At 37.8% G+C, this 13,736-nt stretch overlaps 1 protein-coding gene and 1 pseudogene across 2 annotated transcripts in view; one reads left to right on the top strand and one right to left on the bottom strand.

Moving 5' to 3' along the window:
- The window catches only part of CRYL1 (crystallin lambda 1), a 176,941-nt gene that overhangs the window by 71,124 nt on the left and 92,081 nt on the right, over positions 1-13,736 (top strand). The gene's annotated exons all lie outside the window — the stretch shown is intronic.
- Positions 11,223-11,618, bottom strand: LOC112918597 (large ribosomal subunit protein eL30 pseudogene; annotated as a pseudogene).

The raw sequence follows: 13,736 nt of genomic DNA, 5'->3' as shown, positions 1-13,736 counted from the left end.
ACTGAGTAGCTGTGTGCCCTTGTGTGTTTCTTTTTCTTTTTCCTTGTGTGTTTCTTAACTCTTAAGCCCTACTTCCTCATCTGTACAATAGGCACAGTACCCAGTGTACTGGGTGATTGTGAAGAGAACCATCTGTGCTCATATCTAAGGTCACCCTCATAGAAGGCAGACCTCCATTTTTCCAATGAGAGGATTAAAAAATTCTTTTGGGGGTCAATTTTATATATAATAATTACATGAGACATAAAATATTATAATTACATATATGATGTGATCTGAAATAGGAATATGTAACATATTACTGAAATATTTCTACTTTCCCATTTCATAAAACATTTATTTTTTAAAAATTTTAAGATTTTCTTTCTTTCTTTTTTTTTTTTTAAAGATTTTATTTATTTATTCATGAGAGAGAGAGAGAGGCAGAGACACAGGCAGAGGGAGAAGCAGGCTCCATGCAGGGAGCCCGACGTGGGACTCGATCCCAGGACCCCAGGATCACACCCTGGGCCGAAGGCAGGCATTAAACCTCTGAGCCACCCAGGGATCCCAAAAGATTTTATTTCTATATTTGACAGACAGAGAGAGAGAGAGAAAGAGAGAGTGTGAGAGCATGAGAAGGGAGAGGGGCAGAGGGAGAGGGACAAGCAGACTCCCTGCTGGGTGCAGAGCTAGATAGGGCCATGTGACCCAACATGGGGCTTGATGTGGGACTTGATCCCAGGACCCTGATATCATGACCTGAGCTAAAGTCAGATGCTTAGCCAGCTGAGCCAGCCAGGTGCCCCCCAAAAAACTTCTGTTCAAACTTTTAACAAGTGTCTCTGAGTCAGGTGTCTTTGTCTTCAGTAGAGTGATGCTTTTGAGCTGCTTTTCTAAACAGTTTTCCAGAGCACATCATTGTTGCTTTCCTGAGATGTTGCTGTGCAAAGCTTTTTAAAACCCACATATGACATGAGATTAGAAATTTATCTCCAGGGGATCCCTGGGTGGCTCAGCGGTTTGGCACCTGCCTTTGGCCCAGGGCGCGGTCCTGGAGTCCCGGGATCGAGTCCCGCATCGGGCTCCCGGCATGGAGCCTGCTTCTCCCTCCTCCTGTGTCTCTACCTCTCTCTCTCTCTCTCTCTCTATGTCTATCATAAATAAATAAATAAATCTTTAAAAAAAAAAAAGAAATTTATCTCCAGCCTCAACTACTAATTCTCAAGGTTTGACTCTAAAGGTGTTTTTTTTCTCTCTGTGGTAGTATGCTTGTGGTTCCTCCACATAACAACTGGCTATGTTACTTTTTTTGTTTTAAAGTGATCTTTACAAAGTTTACTTGCAAATTTTCTAGCACTAGCACTTGTGAAGTCATGCCCCAGGAATAATTCAAATGTCTATGTTAAATTTCTTTGTCTCCTGGTCCCATTGAAAAATAGATTTTATCAAAAGATTTCTATGCTACCATGATTGAATTAGTTCAGGAGAATGTGTCTTCCACAAACAGTGTATTATTTTTCAAGAACTGGAGAGCCTTTCATAATAGAACTTTGTAATGACTTGAATATAAAGTGAGTCTTTTATGAGATAATTTTTGGAGAATATTCTAAGTTCTAATACATGTGAAATGCTTAGCCACCACACTTGGCACATAGAAAATGCTTAAAAAAATTAAGGAATTTAATAATGTGACCTTTTGTATCTAATTTTGTTAATAAATGATGAGGGGCAATATATGTTCTGTGCATAGTATTGAAAATTGCTCTTTAAGGTCTGTCTTTATTTTATAGATTGAATGTATTTATATGGCATTTACATGTTGAGCAGTATCTATTATGCAGAACAACACTGAGTCAGGCAATATAGGGAGAGGAATATAGAAAAGACCAGTAATTTCTGAAGAACATAGTCTCTTACAGGAAATAAACCTAGTAGAGTTTACGTGGTCTTTTCTAGTACCACAGAGTAATGGAGAGGGGCACAGATCTGAGCTGGAGGCTTTAGGAACGTTTGATGAAGGTAGGATTTGAGCCTGCTTTGGCCTTTGACAAGTGGGATTTTGGGGAATAGACTTTGTCTCAGAAGGAGATGAACAGAGAGGTGCCTGTTAGTGTGTTTTAGACAACCAGAGTAGAATCGTGAGGCCAAGTCACAGGGTCATTAGGGAGGTGGAAAAAGGCTGGAAGTGGAAGCTAAGTGGGGAATGCTTGGAATGCCAAGCTGAAGACTTATTTAGATGAAATGAACATTTATAAAATGGTTGGAGTAATGCATGACACATAGTACTATTTAAGTGTTCTCTTAAAGAAATAAAGAGTTTGGGTTTCATTCTATATCCTGATTAGAATCCTCCAAGGAAGGTGTTCAGTAGGACAGTGAAATCAATCAGAAGGAAAGAACAGGTAAGAAAAAAATTGAGATTTCATTTTTGTCCAGTGCTTTGATTGATTTTTCCTGGGCATGTTTGCTCATTTCCTTATATGATATAGGCACATTTGATTTTCCAAATTTCACAACTAATGCATATCAATTTCACCTTATGTTTATCAAATAGTAAGTAAATAGACCCCCCCAAATCAAAACCTGCCTAACGTTATGTCATGTGTTTGTTAAATTACATTAGGTTTCTAACAATCTAAGAATGCTAAAAATATATTTTGAAGAATAAAGAGTGAAGAAAGTTTAGGAAAATCATGTATAGGTCCATTATTCCAAAAATGTCTTCACATTTTGGTATATTTGTATTTCTTTTCATTTCTCCTATTTCTTCCCTTTCTCTAACATACATGATGTTATACTGTAAATAGAATTTTATATCATGATTTTTGTTTAAAACTTAGAGCCCTTCTTGCTGTGTGATTTGCCCGAGATTCTTTCAGACAGAAGTAAAATTTTTGTACTTAAAATAATTGTTATGTTTATTGGATGATATCTAACCCGAAAGAACCTTCCATCTAAGAATATCATTAAAGGTGAAGTTACAAAATACCATCTGTCAGGTGTCTACCCTTTCCCAAGCCTCATGGTCTTGCCTTAGCTTAATGCCTATAGACTTTTCTAACTGTACCCATGTCAGTTCTTATAATCCTGCTTTCCAATTTATAAAAGGAAAAATTCATAATGTAGAAAAATTAATCTAGGCTATTTGTACATTTTACTTACGAAAAGAAAATTATCATTACTTTTGGGAATTGTTCTAAAGCAGAGGGCAGAATTTGTGAAATAATAGGTAAGCAAAACCACATTGCTTGGCACACAGTTGTTCAACTACAAAAAGTCCCACTGTAGGATTTATTAAGTCCCCAAGGGTCAAAGCCCCAGAAATGTGAGTGTAACTCTCTCTGTGGTAGATTTGTCTTCTACTCAAGCCCCAGAGGGTGGGGGCATGGATCAGAAAGTTCCTTAATTGTGTGCTGAAATGTGGGAGCATATAAGAATGAAACCTGAATTTCTAGAACTTAGCACAATTTGGAAATCAAATCTTGCCTAGCAAGAAAATCCACCATGCTGGAAAAATAAGTTTATTTTGAAAAGCCTGTCTAAAGCTTTGACTAGCTCTGAAAGAACATTAAGGCTCATTAGCTGTGGTACAGAAACTTTATCTGATCTCTGGAACTTAAGACTTGAGATTGAAGTAGCTGGTAGGGGCCATGGGAATGGCTTATAGAATTAGGGAGTTTAAATGGATTTTCCTTATACAAAATCAAGGACAACTGCTGCAATCTGGAAGTAAAAATTAAATCATCTGTGTGGATAAGCAGAATTTGTATCTGAACTTTTACCTTTAAAATTTAGAGGACACCAATCATTTTGATGAGGACTTTCAGACTGTCAGTAATTACAAAATGCAGTATTCATAAACACTGACACCACTTTTAACTTTATGTTCTCTTAAAGGATGGAAGCTTGTTGGACCTTTGGTCTTGGCTCACTGAGGCTCAGAATAATCCTCTCAGTAGGAATGGTGTAGGTGTGGGGTGCTCGTGTAGTGAAGGGCATGTAGGGCAGCCAACACTGAAAATGTACAGGAGTGTACCTGAAAACTTGAATTTCATTTCCTGTTCTGTGCATTTTTTTAAAAGAAAAATTTGTGAACTCAGGTATACTGAGGTATGACTTACATGTAATAAAATTCACCAGCTTTAACGTAATCAGTACTATGTATTTTGACAAGTGCATATAACCAAGTAGACACCAGCATGTTCAAACTTGAGAACGTCTCCATTAGTGCATAGAATACTCTTCTTCCCCTTATGGCCAGTCTTCTCTTGCCTTCCCCATGCTCTAGCAAACAGGCATCTGTTTTTTTGTTCCTATAGTTTTGCCTTTTCCTAATATTCCATATATTTCCTAATTTCCCTTATGACCTCCACTTTCACTCATGGATTAAAGAAAAGTGGGTTGTTTAACATACAAATCTGGGGAGTTTTCCAGATATCTTTCTGTTATTAATTTCTAGTCTAACTCCATTATGATCCCAAAACATACTTTACAATATTTCATCTCCTTTTATTTATTGAGATGCGTTAATGATCTCTTTTGGTGAAGTTGAAAAAAACGTCTGTTCCTTTGCTGGGTGAACTCTATCAATTAGGTCAAGTTGCTTGATAGTGTTATTCATGTCTTTTCCACTCTAATGAATTTTCCCTCCACTTATTCTATCACTGAGAGAAAAGTGTTGAAGTCTTCACTCTAATATGGATTTTTTCTCAATTAATTCAAACCAGGCATATAGTTGAGTCTCGCCTTTTTATCACATCTCACAGACTGTCTTTTAATTAGCATGTTTAGTCCATTAAATTTAATGTAATTATTGATGCAAGTGGATTAAAATCTACCTTATTGTTTTCCATTTGATTTTTTAAAAAGTTTTTAAATTCCAGTTAGTTAACGTATAGTGTAGTATTAGTTTCAGGTGTACAATATAGTGATTAAGCACTTCCATACATCATCTGGTGCTCATCACAACAGGTGTTTTCCTCACTTCCCATCACCTGTTTCACCCACCCTCCTCCTCCCTCCCCTCTGGTTAACTATCAGTTGTTTTCTATAGTTAAGAGTTTTTTTCTTGGTCTGCCTCTCTGTCTTTTTATCCTTTGCTAATTTGCTTTGTTTCTTAAATTCCACATATGAGTGAAATCATATGATATTTGTTTTTCTCTGACTTATTTGGCTTTGCATAATATTCTTTAACTCCATCCTTGTCATTGTAAATGTCAAGATTTCATTCTTTTTTATGACTAGCATTCCATTGTATATATAAAAAACATCTTCTCTATCCATTTATCAATCGATGGATACTTGGGCTTTTTACATAATTGGCTATTGTAAATAATCCTTCTATAAACATCATGATGCATGTATCCCATCAAGTTAGTATTTTTGTATCTTTTGGGTAAATACCTAATAGTGCAACTGCTGGGTCATAGAGTAGCTCTGTTTTTAACTTTTTGAGGAACCTCCATACTGTCTTCCATAGTGGCTGGCCCAGTTTGCATTCCCACCAACCCTGTAAGAGGTTCCCCTTTCTCTGCATCCTCACAAATACCTGTTGTTGCCTAACTTGTTAATTTTAGTCATTCTGACTGGTGTGAGGTGGTATCTCATTGTAGCTTTAATTTGTATTTCCCTGATGATCAGTGATGTTGGCATCTTTTCACGTGTCTGTTGATCATTTTAATGTCTTCTTTGGAAAAATGTCTATTCATATCTTCTGCTCATTTTTAAAATTGGATTATTTGTTTTTTGAGTGTTTTATATACTTTGGATCCATATTTGGATCTATATTTGGATTTATATTTCTGGATACTAACCCTTTATCACATGTGTCATTTGCAAATATCTTTTCTCAAAGCTAAAAACAACCTGATTGTTCCCTTTGCTGTGCACAAATTTTTATTGTGATGTAGTCCCCAAGGTCTTTTATTTTTATTTACGACAGACACAGAGAGAGAGAGGCAGAGACACAGACAGAGGGAGAAGCGGGCTCCGTGCAAGGAGCCTGATGTGGGACTCTATCTCCGTCTCCAGGATCACGCCCCCCCGGGGGGGTGTGTGGAAAGCGGCGCTAAACCTCAGGGCCACCAGGGCTGCCCCCCACGGTCTTTTTAAAATTTTTAAATTTATTTATTCATGAGAGACACAGAGAGAGGCAGAGGCATAGACAGAGGGAGAAGCGGGCTCCTTGTAGAGAGCCTGATGTGGGACTTGATTCCTGGATCCTGGATTACGCCCTGAGCCGAAGGCAGATGCTCAGCCGCTGAACCACCCAGGCGCCCCCCGCCAAAGTCTATTTTTGCTTTAGTTTCCCTAGAAACAAAAGACATATCTTAAAAAAAGTTACTGTGGCCAATGTCAGAGAAATCACTGCCTGTGCTTTCTTCAAGGACTTTTATGGTTTCAGGTCTTACATTTAGGTCTTTAATCCATTTTGAGAGTTATTTTTGTGTATGGTGAAAGATAATGGTCCACTTTTATTCTTTTGCATGTGCTGTCCAGTTTTCCCAACATCATTTATTGACGAGAGTCTTTTTCCAGTTGGATATTCTTTCCTGCTTTGTTGAAGATTAACTGGCTATATAATCGTGGATTCATTTTTTATTCTGTTCCACTGGTCTGTGTCTACTTTTGTGCCAGTACCATACTGTTTTGATTATGACAGCTCTGTAATATGACTTGAAGTCTGGAATTGGGATGCTTCTAAGTTTGCTTTTCTTTTTCAAGATTGCTTTGGATTTTTGGGGTCTCTTATAGTTCTATACAAATTGTAGAATTATTTGTTTAGTTCTGTGAAAAATGCTGTTGGTGTTTTGATAGAGATTGCATTAAATGTGTAGATTGCTTTGGGTAGTATAGAAATTCTAACAATGTTTGTTTTTCTAATCCATGAGCATGGAATGCCTTTCCATTTCTTTGTGTTGTCTTCAATTTTTTTCATCAGCGTTTTATAGTTTTCAGAGTACAGGTCTTTCAACTCTTTGGTTAGGTTCATTCCTGTGTATCATTATTTTTGGTACAGCTGGAAATGGGACTGATTTCTTAATTTTTCTTTCTGTGGTTTCATTATTGGCATATGGAAACACAGCAGATATCTGTACATTGATTTTCTTTTTTTTTTCTTTTTTTTTAAAATTTATTTATGATAGTCACAGAGAGAGAGAGAGGCAGAGACATAGGCAGAGGGAGAGAAGCAGGCTCAATGCACCGGGAGCCCGACGTGGGATTCGATCCCGGGTCTCCAGGATCGCGCCCTGGGCCAAAGGCAGGCGCCAAACCGCTGTGCCACCCAGGGATCCCTGTACATTGATTTTCTATTCTGTGCCTTTACTGAATTCGTTTATCAGTCTTAACAGTTAAAAAAAAATTTTAAAAAAGATTTTATTTATTTATTCATGAGAGATAGATAGATAGAGAGAGAGAGGCAGAGACATAGGCAGAGGGAGAAGCAGGCTCCATGCAGGGAGCCCAATGTGGGACTTGATCTTGGGACTCCAGGATCATGCCCTGGGCTGAAGGCAGGCACTAAAGCGCTGAGCCACCCAGATGTCCCAAGTTTTAACAGTTTTTTGGACAGTTTTTGGGTTTTCTATATAGAGTGTCATCTGCAAATAGTGAAAGTTTTACTTTCTTGCCGATTTGCATGCCTTTTATTTCTTTTTGTTGTCTGATTGCTATGGCTAGGACTTTCAGTACTATGTTGAATAAAAGTGATGAGAGTGGACATTCCTGTCTTGACTATAGATGAAAGGCTCTCAGTTTTTCCCCATTTAAGACGTTGTTAGCTGTGGGTTTTGATATGTGGCCTTTATTATGTTGAGATATGTTCCCTCTAAATCTGCTTTGTTGAGGGTTTTTATCATGAATGGATGTTATACTTTGTCAAATGCTTTTTCTGCATCTATTGAAATGATCATATGGTTCTTGTCCTTTCTCTTATTAATGTGACATATTTCATTGGTTGATTTGTGAATATTGAGCCACGGTTGCAACCCAGGAATAAATCCCACTTGATTATGGTGAAGGATTTTTTTTTTAATAGACATGGAGCCAAATGCAGGGCCTGAATTCATGACCTGAGCTGAGATCAAGAGTTGGATGCTCATCTGACTGAGCCACCCAGGCACCCCATGAATGATTTTTTTCATGTATTGTTGGATTCAGTTTGCTGGTATTTTGCTGAGGGTTTTTGCATCTATGTTCTTCAGAGATATTGGCTTATAGTTCTCTTTTTTAGTGGTGTCTTTATCTGGTTTTCGTATCAGGGTAATTAATGCTGGCTTCACAGAACAAATTTGGAAGTTTTCTTCTTCTATTTTTTGAATAGTTTGAGAACAATAGGTATTAACTGTTCTTTAAATGTTGGCTAGAGTTTACGTCTGAAGCCATCTGGCCCTGGAGTTTTGTTTATTGGGAGTTTTTTGATTACTGACTCAATTTCTTTGCTGATTGTTCAGATTTTCTATTTTTCCTTGTTTCAGTTTTGGTAATTTATATTCTTCTAGGAATTTATCCATTTCTTCTAGGTTGTTCAATTTGTCGACATATAGTTTTTTGTAATAATCTCTTATAGTTGCTTATATTTCTGTGATGTTGGTTATTTCTCCTGTCTCATTTGGGTCCTTTCTTTTTTCTTTTTGATAAGCCTGGCTAGAGGTTTGCTGGTTTCATTGTTTTTTTTTTTTTTTTAAGAACCACCTCCTGGTTTCATTGATCTGTTCTATTGATTTTTTAATAGAACAGATTATTTTATATAAATGATATAGTTATCATTTATGTCTGCTCTGATCTGTATTATTTCCTTCCTTCTGTTGGGTTTTGGCTTTGTTTGTTGTTCTTTTTCTACCTCCTTTAGGTGTAATATTAGATTGAAATTTTTCTTGCTTCTTGAGGTAGGCCTTTATTGCTATATACTTCTTAGAACTGCTTTTGCTGCATCCCAGAGGTTTTGAATCCTCTTGTTTTCATTTTCATTTGTTTCCATGTCCTTTTTAACTTCTTTTATTTCTTGGTTGACCCATTCATTGTTTAGTAGCATGTTATTTAACCTTTATTTATTTGTGGTCTTTCCAGATTTTTTCTTGTGGTTGACTTCTAGTTTCAAAGTGTTGTGGTCAGAAAAGGTGTATGTATGGTATGGCTTTTCAGTCTTTTTGAATTGGTTGAGGCCTGTTTTGTGGCCCAATATGTGATCTATTCTGGAGAATATTCCATGTGCACTTGAAAAGAATGTGTATTCTGATGTTTTAGGATGGAATGTTCTGAATATATCTGTTAAATCTAAATGTTTCACTCAAAGCCATTGTTTCCTTGTTGATTTCGTGTTTAGGTGATCTGTCCATTGATGTATGTGGGACATTACAGTCCCCTACTATTATTATATATTAGTTCCTTTATGCTTGTTATTAACTATTTATGTATTTGGGTGCTCCCATGTTGTGTGAAAAATATTTGCAAGTGTTTTATCTTCTTTCCCCTTTATATAGTACCCTTCTTTATCTCTTGTTACAACCTTTGTTTTAAAGTCTAGTTTTCTGATATAAATATTGCTACTCTGGTTTTCTTTTGACATTATAAATGTCAAAAGACATTATAAATATTTATATTTATATATAAATATATAAATATTTTGCATTATAAATATTTTTGCATTATAAATATTTCTTCATCTGCTCACTTTCGACCTGCAGTTATATAACCTCTTCTGCATATACCAGTCTATATTAAATTGATGGTCGTTTAAGTTTGAACCAATTCTTCTTGTCCTCTTCATGTTTTAGGTATATGTTGTTATGTTTTACATCTTTTTATTTTGTGAGTTCCTTGACTGGTTTCTTATAGAAACATTCATTTTTACTGCTTTCGTGTTTCCTACCTTTATTTTTTATTTTATTTATTTATTTATTTTTTTATTTATGATAGTCACAGAGAGAGAGAGAGAGAGAGAGAGAGAGAGAGGCAGAGACACAGGCAGAGGGAGAAGCAGGCTCCATGCACCGGGAGCCCGACGTGGGATTCGATCCCGGGTCTCCAGTATCGCGCCCTGGGCCAAAGGCAGGCGCTAAACCGTTGCGCCACCCAGGGATCCCGTTTCCTACCTTTATATTGTCACTTTTGGTCTCTCTTTTCCACTCTCTGAGTCCCCCTTAGTATTTCTTGCAGGGCTGGTTTAATGGTCATGAACTACTTTAATTTGTGATTGTCTGTGAAATCTATTTATCCTTCTATTTTGAATCTTAGCCTAGTTGGATAGAGTATTCTTGGTTGGAGATTTTCTCACTCAGCACTTTGAATATATCATGCTAGTCCTTTCTGGATTGGAAAGTCCCTGAAAAATCTGCTTATGGGTTTTCCCTTACAAGTAACTATCTTATTTTGTCTTCTTCCTTTTAAGATTTGTTTCCTTATCACTATATTTTGCCAGTTTAATTATAATGTCTTGGTGTGGATCTGCTTTTGCTGATTTTATTGGAGTTTTCTGTCCCTCCTGCATCTGGATATCTGCTTCCTTCCCTAGATTAGGGAAGTTTTCAGCTATTATTTCTTCATATAAGATTTCTGCTCCCTTTTCTCTCTCTTCTTCTTCTTCTGGAATTCCTATAATACAAATGTTACTACATTTGATGGAGTCACTGAGTTTCCTAGTCTATTCTCATTTTGCATAATTCTGTCTCTCTTTTGTTCAACTTCATTGCTTTCCATTACTTTGTTTTATAGGGCATTAATTCATTCCTCTGCTTCTTCCAGTCTGCTGTTTATTGCATCAAGCATATTTCTAATCTCATTTATTGCAGTCTTCATTTCTGAATTATCTTAATTTTTATCATTTATCTTATATTATTTCTTAACTCTTCTATCTCTGTAAAAAGGTCTCACTATTGTCTTCCATTTTTTTTCTCAAGTCCAGTGAGTATCCTTATGATCAGTGCTTTAAATTCTCCATGAGACATGTTATTTATATCTGTTTTGCTTAGATTCCTGGCTGTGGCCTTCTCTTATTTTTTCATTTGGGATAAATTCCTCTCTCTTCTCATTCTGTCTAAGTCTCTGCCTGCTTCTGTATGTTAGAAAAGCCAGTTATGTCTCCCACTCCTGAAAGTAATGGCTTTTTATGCCAAAGAGTTCATGTAGTGCCCAGGACCTGGCACTTCAGCAAGTGTCCACAGTGTGGCTGTGTGCACCCTGCCATTGTATTCTTTTTTTTTTTTTTTTTTTTTTTTTTAAAAAAAAAACAACAAAACAAGCTCTGGCCAGTTTTATTAAAGAAAAATTTTGCATGATTTACTTTTCACCAGTCTGTTCTGGCTTGCTTCTAATGATATCAGAATCACCTGGACCAATGATAGCCAGTGTGCATACTCTGTTGTATTTCCCACATGCTGTGCCCAATTCAATATTATTGCCACTGTAGTGATGGACACCAGTTTTGGCCAACATGGCGTAGTATTCTATTTCAGATTTCCTCAAAGCAGGCAGTTGTTGGCCAAAATGGCCAGTTTTGCTTAGCCGTGTCTGATCATTTTCAGGGTCTGCTTGTACCCCAGCACGTACCTTCTACTTTTCATAACCAGTTGGAGCCTAGAGTTGATCGACTCCAGCGACTTTTTCATCTTCTTTGTGGCCACCATCTTCCTACCTTAGATGCGGGACAGCCCCAACCAACAGCAGCCGCCCCCTGCCATTGTATTCTGACTGCTATATCCCTCAGGTAGTCATCTTCACGGGCTCTCCTTGCCTGTTGTGGGCAGTGTTTGGTCTCTGGCCTGAATATGTGTCCTGGTCTGCTTGTGAAATGAAAACTGTCACCACCTCCACTGTGGTAAGGCCCTACAAAACTCTCTGGTCAGGATATATGGTATGGGCACGGATTTGTGCTTCTGGGGAAAGGGCCCACTGTGCTGGGACTGCAGCACGTGTGACTGAGAAGGGCAGTCCCACCAGAGTACAGAGGGGTGGGGCTTGGTATAAGCAAGTTAGGTAGCCAGTGTCCATGCTGCTTGCTTCCTGCAGATGGCTTTGTGTTTATGCTGAGGGGTGGGGTAGGGAAGTGGCACTGGCCAGCTCCTTTGTTTGGAGAGAAGTGTCTCTGTGAATGCTGCCCCTCAGGAGCATGCTCTGAGAAGAGCAAATAATCTTCCCACTGTATGCCCCAGGTGCTCTTCAGATCACTGTTTCCATGTTTTAGGTCCCTAGGTTGTTTCCAGGAGTAGCCTCATTGCCTCCAGACTCTCCTGGAGCCCCTTAGAACTTAGGCTTTAAACCTCTCCAGTGAAGAACTGATGAAATTCAGCCCCTCTTGCTTTCTAAGCCAGTGGCTATGGGGAAATGTTCTCCTTGTGTGTTCTGCTATGTGCTTGTCTGTGTCTCTCTCACCCTTCTTCTCTGAGACGAAGGCTCCCTCTTCTGCAGCATCTGTGATCCATTTCTCCCCTAAACCCCATCTCCACACTTATGATTTGCCCTCTTCTCTACCTTTAGTTGTGGAATTTGTTCTACCAGTCTTCAGGTTGATTTCTGGGGTGTTTAGGATGATTTCGTTGTTATCTAGTTGTATTTGTGGATGAGGTGAGCCTAGGGTCCTCCTCCCCTGCCACATTCTTCCCCTTCCCCTCTATGTATTCCACTTGTTTTTTATTCTCCCCAACCCTTTGCTTAGCTGCCTTTTAGATTGAATATTTTTAATTATTCCAGTTTATTTCCATGATTGGCCCATTATTTACAACTCTCAAAAATACATTTCGGTGATTATCATAGGATTGATGATATTTTAAAATTAGCCATAGTTTACCTTCATGGATTGTGTAAGGACCTTTCAACAGTATACTCCAATTCCTTCCATCTTTTGTGCTAGTGTCATAGATTCTTCTTTGCACATGCCAAGACACCAACTATAGTGCCACTGCTTTTTCTTTATACATACAACTAACATTTAGAACAATTAAATTAAAACTTGTATTTATCTGCATTTTCACTATTGCAGCATAATTACTTTTTTTGTGTCTATAAATCCAGATTTCTCTTGGAATCATGTACCCTTTGTCCGAAAGACTTCCTTTAAGGTTCCAAGTCTGCTGGTAAATAATTCTCTCAGCTTTTATCAGAGAAAGCCTTTATTTTTTCTCAATTTTTAAAATGATTTTTTCTCTTTTTTTTGAAGATTTTATTTATTCATGAGACACACACACACACATACACACACACACACACAGAGAGAGAGAGAGAGAGAGAGAGGCAGAGAGAGAGGCAGAGACACAGGCAGAGAGAGAAGCAGGCTCCATGCAGAGAGCCCAACGTGGGACTCAATCCTGGGTCTCCAGGATCATGCCCTGGGCTGAAGGCGGCGCTGAACCACTGAGCCACCCGGGCTGCCCTAAAATGATTTTTTTCTTGATAGTATTTTGTGTTGATGCCTTTTTCTTTAGTTCTTTAAATATGTCACTCCATAGTGTTCTGGCTTGCAAAGTTCCTGACCAGAAGTCTGTTTTACTCTTATCTTTATTTCTCTGTATGTGATGTGTCTTTTTTCTCTGCGTCATATCAATATTTTTCACATATTTAGTTTTTAGCAGTTTGAATATGATGTGTCTAGGAGTGTGTGTGTGTGTGTGTGTGTGTGTGTTATCTCTCCTACTTGGTGTTCTGAGCTTCTTGGATATGTGATTTTATGTTCATTTTAGGAATATCTTGGTCATTTTTCTCTTCAATTTTTTTGTGCCTCATTCTTCTTTTGGGGTTCCAATTATGTGTGTATTAGAGTA

This window comes from Vulpes vulpes, chromosome 9 (genome assembly GCF_048418805.1).
Source record: "Vulpes vulpes isolate BD-2025 chromosome 9, VulVul3, whole genome shotgun sequence".
In the NCBI taxonomy this organism is placed as follows: domain Eukaryota; kingdom Metazoa; phylum Chordata; class Mammalia; order Carnivora; family Canidae; genus Vulpes; species Vulpes vulpes.
Note: the sequence above shows the minus strand (reverse complement) of the source record. Positions and strands in the feature narration are given on the sequence as shown.